Source organism: Cydia amplana, chromosome 15 (assembly GCF_948474715.1).
Source record: "Cydia amplana chromosome 15, ilCydAmpl1.1, whole genome shotgun sequence".
NCBI classification, from domain to species: Eukaryota; Metazoa; Arthropoda; class Insecta; order Lepidoptera; family Tortricidae; genus Cydia; species Cydia amplana.
In genome coordinates this window covers 6,062,360-6,070,875 of record NC_086083.1, presented here as the reverse complement: position 1 = coordinate 6,070,875, position 8,516 = coordinate 6,062,360, and the positions used below count along the sequence as shown (strand labels likewise).

The 8,516-nt window shown below is 38.5% G+C and overlaps 1 long non-coding RNA gene across 4 annotated transcripts; it reads right to left on the bottom strand.

Moving 5' to 3' along the window:
• Positions 1 to 2,553: 2,553 nt before the first annotated feature.
• LOC134654847 (uncharacterized) lies at positions 2,554 to 4,180 on the bottom strand. Of its 4 annotated transcripts, none has more exons than XR_010097370.1 (2): positions 4,106 to 4,180; positions 2,554 to 2,704 (listed from the first exon to the last, which is right to left on the bottom strand). It is a non-coding gene; the product is annotated as an uncharacterized LOC134654847 (long non-coding RNA). The 4 variants fall into 4 exon arrangements; XR_010097372.1 differs by lacking the exon at positions 4,106 to 4,180 and adding an exon at positions 3,826 to 3,873; XR_010097369.1 differs by lacking the exon at positions 4,106 to 4,180 and adding an exon at positions 3,679 to 3,760.
• Positions 4,181 to 8,516: the final 4,336 nt, after the last annotated feature.

The window sequence follows — 8,516 nt, the reverse complement described above, 5'->3', positions numbered from 1 at the left end:
ATCTGAGCCACCAAGGCCTCATCCATAGCCAGCAAATCTTTCCACCATGTATGGGTCAAAAGGACCTTAGCCACATCTACCGTAAGAGCATTACACTACGATACGTATTGCCATAATATGATCCAGAAAGGGGACCACGTGTGTGCAAATAAATGGGGCATTATCTATGAAAAGGGACCTTATTGTCGATAGCGCTTACGCCGCACAGCGTCGCGCGGCATTGTATTTATATCGGAGCATCGTTAATAATGGCGTAAGCGCCATCGACAATAAGGTCCCTTTTCATAGATAACGTCACAAATAGCCTTCCACTACCTCTAAAATACGAATTGCATTGTTATCGCTTAATTCATGTTCTACTAATAGCAACACTTAACTGACCTTTGTTGAACCTTATATCTTAGCAATAAAGTCGATTATCAGTTAAATTTATACGACGGTAGTCGAGAGATTGCATTTGCACCGGCTTCGCTTCACAGCGCTCTGAGCAAGTTACGTACAACTGCGATAAGATTTAACTACCGTTTTAAACAACATGTACATAGGTAGGTACGTATGGAGTTTGCATGTAAAATAACACTTTAACAGCAATACGCAGCATGCAAGTCTCAAAAGCAACATTATAACTGCATCTCTGACATTGGCACGAGTTTCACGTTATACCAGGGACCCATTTCTCGAAGGGTATTTATTAGACTAATAATATCTGGGAGACCGAGCTTTGCTGGGAAAACTTATAAAAACTCAATAATGCGCGTTATCCCAGAGATAAGACCTAGCTAGATCGATTTTTCGCCCCCGAAGAGCAGAGGGCCTACCGCGAACCACGTTCGACGTGTTGCCTCTCTATCGCACTTGTAAATTCGTGCGTAAGTGTGACAGGGAGGCAACATGTCGAACGTGGTTCGCGGTAGGCCCTCTGTTTCCGAGATCCCCGAAATATTTATATATACCTAAATAGTTTAATTCATATCAATAGTAAATAGGTATGTACTTATAGTCATTTTCCGTAACTCGGTGGAAGATTATGTAGAGCATACAGTGAAATTGCGTTTATATGTTACAGAGCAAGGACTACCAAATTTTATAAAATCTGAAAAAAATTAAAAAAACGACAACAAAATAAAAAATGACCTAAAGTCTTGGGGTTGCAGTTTGAACCCATTGTATAATATTGAATCAGTGTAAAGTTATAGTGTAAATTAGAATAGTGTATAATAAACTAAGAGTTTTATAAAAATATGTAAAAAAAGAAACGAAAAGTAAAAATCAGAAAATTGTACACAACTTTGGGAACAAATAATTTTTTTGTTTTTTTTTTTTAAGTAGGTAGTCACACTACTATACCTTCTATATAAATTGCGTCTTCACAACTGGAGGGTTTCGTCACTTTTCTTTAATATGTGACATCTATTTGAGTTTATAACTGTAAATTTGTAAAAAAAAGTCATATTTGTACGTTGTACGGAACCCTCGGTGGGCGATCTAGAGTTATTAAAGCAAATTAAATTCGTATTTAATTTGTCTTGAAGCTAGAAAGTTTATATAAAGAAGTTATTGTACAATATAAAACTGTCCAATCCGTTTATTTGCCATAGAACATTATTATATTATACATTATTCATTCAGTTCGAGACTTAAAGGTTGCCACTTTGGTATCCGAAGTATACAAGCCATAATAAAAGTATAAAATAATTCAGCGCGTGCTATGATTAGTCAAAATTACGGTCCTTATACCGAAATTACCTAAGTGGCCATTGCGAAACATATTTTGTTTTTTTGTTTAATATTATAAATGGGCTTACTCATGGCCACAGACTAGCCGAGGCGAAGACGTGGCCTACGATGGAGCGAGCCTGCCCAGAAGGTGCCTGTCTGCCTTTTCACCCTTGATTTGAAGGTTGCCGTGTTATATGAGCTCGGAAATACATATAGACGCCGGCAAGGAATTCCATTCCTTTGAATTCGATTTGAATTGGCAAAGAGGTTCAGATGCGGCTCTCATATTAAACTCGGTGTATTGTTTCTTGCTATCCCTTCGAGGCCAGAGTGCGGAATTAGGGTTTCCACGGAAGACCAGCGTCAAGGTACTCATAAGATACTTACCTCAACACCAAGCTGAGTGGAAACCTTTTTAGTGACGTTTTACCTTTTGGACGCCACTGACCGATATATCCGCACCGTAGGTTCAACGCCAAATCGGTCACAGACCACAAAGCAACATAGACCTACGTACATATGCATAAAGTTCAATTTCAGTTTTGACACTTCGGTGACGTGGCGTCAGCGTGACAGCTTTGGTGTTTGACACGGCGTCGAAAAGGTTAAACAGTTATTGTGACATGTTTTGTATGGCAAAAAAATTAAACACACATCTTATTTTTTTATTATTTATTTAAACTTTATTGCACAAAGATATTTATGTACAAATGGCGGACTTAATGCCAAAAGGCATTCTCTACCAGTCAACCATATGGCCAAACAGAAACACTAAAAGATGGTGCAAGGAGAAACGAATAATCCAGTAAAGACAATTGTCAAAAAAGGCAGTCAATCTTAAAGTTTATTCAGATTCAAAGGCTGTCGAACATTTCCTTGAGATAGATAGAAGCTTTTCGTCCCAGATCCACCAAGTGGTCGATGGCCTTACGGCGCTGGCTCCTCCTGACGGGGTTTTCTCGCTCCCTACTGCCCCCATCCTCATCTGCAAGCAGATAAAAAACATGTGCATGCGATTTTTTACTACGTCGGTGGCAAACAAGCATACGGCCCGCCTGATGGTAAGCAGACACCGTAGACAAGACGCCTGCAACTCCAGGCCGCGTAGCCAACGTGCCAATCGCTAACGCTCCGTAGCGATCGAAACGCAAATGTCACTGTCACACTAATATGGAAGAGTGATAGAGAGACACAAAGTGATTCGATGGCGAAGCAATTACGATTGTCACCTTGGCTAGGCCGCCTGATGTCATATATGCGCGCTGCCGACCCTAACACCCCACACCCTCGTTGAGCCCTGGAAACCTTACTCACCAGCAGGAACACAACTACTGAGGGGTTTTTAAAGAACCCCTGACTGTAGTCCTTAAAACCTCGGCTCATTCCAGCGCCGGAGCGTCTAAATTCGCAAAATAGTGCTAATATCCTGTATCCACAAACGCAGTCAGTATGCTAAGGCACTGTCTATGTGGCAGCAATGCTACTTGCAGTTGCGGTTGACCGGTGACCACAAAACCAGTTGTGTAGCCGTACCAATATCCTTTACATATTTTATAGAACTTAAGAAAAAAGTATACAAAACATAATTACAAGCTTCGTGAGTGCTCTGGGGCCCGTTTCTCAAAAGCTTGTAACTTGTAATACAAGCGGATGTCACTTTTTGACAGCTTTTGTTAGAAAGGGACTTCCACTTGTGTTACAAGTTACAAGCTTTTGAGAAACGGGCTCCTGGCCGTATATTGTCTATGTCTAATTAATTGCTGTTCTGTGAAACTATACATTTGGGTATTCTACCTATCTTTATTTATTGACCTGAATCTTCAGCGCGGATTCTAGAGTATTGCCTGATAAAGCTCTTGCTGGCGCGACTCCAGATGTCCTTTAGCTGCTGGACGACTGGGCCAGCTGGTTGCTGGTTGATCACCTGGACGTTGGCTGAAGGGTGAACATTGAACAGACCTGAATCCTCAGCCCGGAACCGCGAGTATTGACTGTTGAAGGTCTTACTGGCGCGACACCAGATGTCCTTTAGCTGCTGGACGACTGGGCCAGCTGGTTGCTGGTTGATCACCTGGACGTTGGCTGAAGGATGAACATTGAACAGACCTGAATCCTCAGCCCGGAACCGCGAGTATTGACTGTTGAAGGTCTTGCTAGCGCGACGCTAGATGTCCTTCAGTTGCTGGACGACTAGGCCAGCTGGTTGTTCACCTGGACGTTGGCTGAAGGATGAACATTGAACAGACCTGAATCCTCAACGCGGATTCTAGAGTATTAACTGTTGAAGGTATTGCTGGCGTGACGCCAGATGTCCTTCAGTTGCTTGATGACTGGGCCAGCTGGTTGATCACCTGGACGTTGGCTGAAGGATGAACATTGAACAGACCTGAGTCCTCAGCGCGGATTCTAGAGTATTGACTGTTGAAGGTCTTGCTGGCGCGCCGCCAGATGTCCTTTAGCTACTGGACGACTAGGCCAGCTGGTTGCTGGTTGATCACCTGGACGTTGGCTGAAAGATGAACATTGAACAGACCTGAATCCTCAGCCCGGAACCGCGAGTATTGACTGTTGAAGGTATTGGTGGCGCGCCGCCAGATGTCCTTCAGCTGCTCCACGATTGGGGACTTGGCCAGCTGGTTGGCGATAGCGTGGAGATCGTCTACATTGGCCGTGAGGAGCACATACGACTCCGCTCGGGCGAACAAGACGAAAGCTGGAACAACCGGGTCTTTAGTGTAAATCACCGATTTCTCTGACGACTAGTGTCTTACACAAAGTACATCCATAATTGAAAACGTGTTGTATTTTTCATTTGTTTTTCATATCGAGAAAATACGCAAAGTTTTAAGGCGTCGTCACACAGGCGCATTTTCCGGGCGGGACGTGAGCGGGGCGCGCCGCTTTTACATATAAAACGCTCACGCCCCGCCCGGAAAACGCGCCTGTGTGACGGAACCTTTACGATCTTCCGAGCCAGACAATTAAGTTTTGAGCTTGTCACTCTCTAATCTGAACCCTTATACATTTCTTTAAATGTAACCGTTAAAGCTATACTGAGTTTCTTTGTTTGTATCAGGTACTCGAATACCAAAAAAGTGTTTCAGATGTTTTTCCAATCCGTTACAGTTTATTTTTAAGATTTGTATGACGGTAACGGAAGGGACAGAGAGAAAAATCAATGTCATGACATTTATATTCTCTTATTAGGTACGAAAAAGCTCGTAAAGGAGAAAAAAGGATTTCCAAAATTTGTTAGATTTTTATTATCTGTGTACGCTCTCACTTTCTGCCTTCGCGCACAATGTGAGCACATTTTCGGTTGTAAAAAGTACAATAAAAACGTTGAAGAGAACCACCATTTTTAAATAGGTATAGTCCACTAAATAGGAACCCATCTAAACAAGTTCTAAGCTTGTACTGAAAACAAACAGGCAAATATAACACAAAAATTGTTCATCAGATCAAGGCTCGGAAACGGTTTTTTCTTCATACAAAAAAACCGGTATTAAAACGTTAATTTTCGTTTTTTGAGATATTATTTCATTTTTAATGGGACAATCTAAAAATACGAAGTTGTGACCTAAATACATGATTCAGTCCTACGTAAAGAGTAAATTTGGGTTTTACAAAAAAACCGGTTCCGAGCCCTGCATCAGATTACTACTTCACACTTCCCTAAAATAAGTAACCACTTTTCTATATACAGCTACTCGTAGTATGGAGACGTGGGTAGGTAAGTACTTAAGTTAGCGCACTTATAGTACCTAGGTATATCTACGACTATGCATATAGCATAAAATTCTGACGGAAAAATCCTTGCCAACTAAGCTTATTGCGAAAGGTTGTGATCTCAAGGGAAAATAAATCAAAAATCCATTAGACCTAATATGACAGTTATATTTTAAATCGTAATTACTATATCTACCATCAATCTGTGTTAAGTTAAGAGCCTTTTATGCCTTTTAGCGGCGTAAATTATAGAATAAAAGCTTTCGACCGCCGCAAAAAGTGTATTTATTTTGGCACTTGCACTTTGCATAGATGTACCTAAAGTTTTTGAAGTGAAAACTTCTTTAGCGGCGCTGTGCACTTTTTGAGGTGGGGAAGAAATGTTAAACCGAGACAGCGTAAGACGATCACGTGACCGTAAGATTTATGCATTTAGAATAATTTAGATGGCATTTAAATCAATAAAGAAAAACTCAATGACATTACATAAAAAACTGTTACATGTAATGTCATTGAGTTTTTCTTTATTGATTTAAATGCCATCTAGTGAGTTTCGCTCTAACTGGTATTAATATAACTCGAGTACTAACAGTGATGTGCTTAGGGGTTTCAAGTAATTAACGGTAACTCTAGATGGCGTTAAGCTCAATTATACATAGTGCATTTTGCACTAGTCATTGAGTTTTCACTTTTGCCGGCAAACCCTGAGTGCAACCCGTTGTTTTTCTTATTTTGGTTTCTAATTTGACTCAATATGGCCTCTGGCAAGGAAGTATTGATCATAATTCATAATATTTATTATAAATATTGTCTTCGGTTACCACGATTGTTATTCATCAAATAAAACTATGGAAGATAACTATGGTTCATGAAATAACGGATAAGTCGCGTATAATGAATTAAAAATACACCTCGACCAGAAATGTAATACTTTCGATTCGAACCCTTTACAGCGTTCGTGGTCAACGGGCACTCAACGGGTGACCAAAAACAAAATATTTATGTTAGCTTAGCTCTTTTTAAGCTCATTGCGTTCTTTTAGGGTGTGGATACCAAATGATGAACAAAAATAATGCTTAAGATGAAAGTGGAGGACCCGCGCCTTCATACAATCGCCTTTTCATACAATTTGATTTTGTAGCCACCTCATGAATTCTGTTTTCCGGATAGATTACTAGTAAAACCGATTATTTTTCGGGCATTTATGTTTTATTGTAATAATTTATTCAAAATATGCATTAATACTTACCACAAATTAGTACTAAAAAGCCCATCTAGAGTTTAACCACGTAATGATGTCAAACATAAATAACTACTAAACAGCATTAAAATAATTTAATCACAAAAATTTATTGTCCAAGAAATTAAAATAGTTTGAATGTTTTATGACCCTTTTAATACTCAGTATAATGATAATTATTGAAAATATTCATAATCGACACACAATAATTTTCTATTATCTATTTTCCTGTGGTCCCATAATATTATTTATTTATTATTTGCTTACAAAAGTTGCGTCTCTGACATAAATGTATAATGAAGATATCTTGCGAAGATTTACTTAAAGACTACCTAAATATATGTAACTATTTGAAATAAATTGATAACGTTATTATATGGAGATAGACTTCATTAGAAGATAGTATCAAAATGTTAGTCCCCAGCGACTTAATTTCACTCTTCAAAAAAGAATCTTCAAATAGAAACTGTCAACAAAGGTTGACATTTTTTGTATCAACTTTTTATCCTGCGCCTAGAAATATTGACATAATAAATGATATTTTTTTGTGTAAATTCACCCCTTTACGTTGAAAAAGATATTAATAAGCCCAATTTATTCTAACGCCGTAATAAGCTCTCGGTTTACCCAGTCGTTCTTGCGAATTCCTAAATAACTTAAGTACAGTTGAACATAAATTGACTTTGATCGTTTAGTTAGTGCGGCAATATTGAATAAAACCTTGTAATAAGCTGTGTACTGCGTACTAAACTCGTAAACGTGATATTTATCGACATTAAAAAGGGAACGCGTGTAGAATAATGTTCAACGAAAACAATAAATAATACAATAAACTTTTTCCTTAATACTTTACCTCATTTACTTATTACTTTTGCTTTAAGAAGATGAATCTAATGACTTCATCGGTAAAAAAAATAAAAAATAAATACTAATATGATTTACATTTATACAAGATAGTAACAAAATTTGGAGTTTTCAACTACAAAAACTCCATGCTTACATCTATCATGATGATAAAAATTATAACAAAAGTTGAAAATATTATTAATAAACATGTTATTTATAATGTTACCGGACGGGGGCACTCAGACGGAGTAAGCCATCCGGAAAAACTTTGCCACTTTGTAAAAAAAAAACCGGCCAAGTGCGAGTCGGAGTAGCGTTCCAAGGGTTCCGTACATAAAGTCCGACTCACGCTTGACTGCACATTTCTAATAGGTTATCCTGTCATTTATAGGTAAATAACTATTATGTATATTATTTTCAAAATTTTAGACCCAAACCATTCCCAATGGTCATTTTTTGGCTATTTTCTTAAATAACTTCTAACTTATGTATTTTAAAATTATAAAATATATTTGTAATTCTTCATTTGATATAAGTATAACACGATATACATAGTTTGAAAAACTTTATTTTTTAACTTTCACATTTACCCCCATAAAAGTTGCCCCCATATTTAAAATTCATTTGTTTACGTTAGGTACATGTCTATCTTTGGATCACTAATTCACATATATGTACCAAATTTCAACTTAATTGGTCCAGTAGTTTCCAAGAAAATGATGATGGACATGTACAAAGAGGTGAAAACTAAGGTAAGGAGCCCTGCAGGTACCAGTGAACAGTTCGACGTAAAAGTGGGAGTACACCAGGGTTCAGCCCTCAGCCCCCTTATTTTTAACCTGGTCATGAACTACCTCACTGCTGATATCCAAAAAAGCCACCATGGAACATTCTGTACGCGGATGATATAGTACTTGTTAGTAAAGACCCGAAAGAACTGGAGTCGACACTGGAGCAATGGCGAGAAGCTCTGGAAAATGCT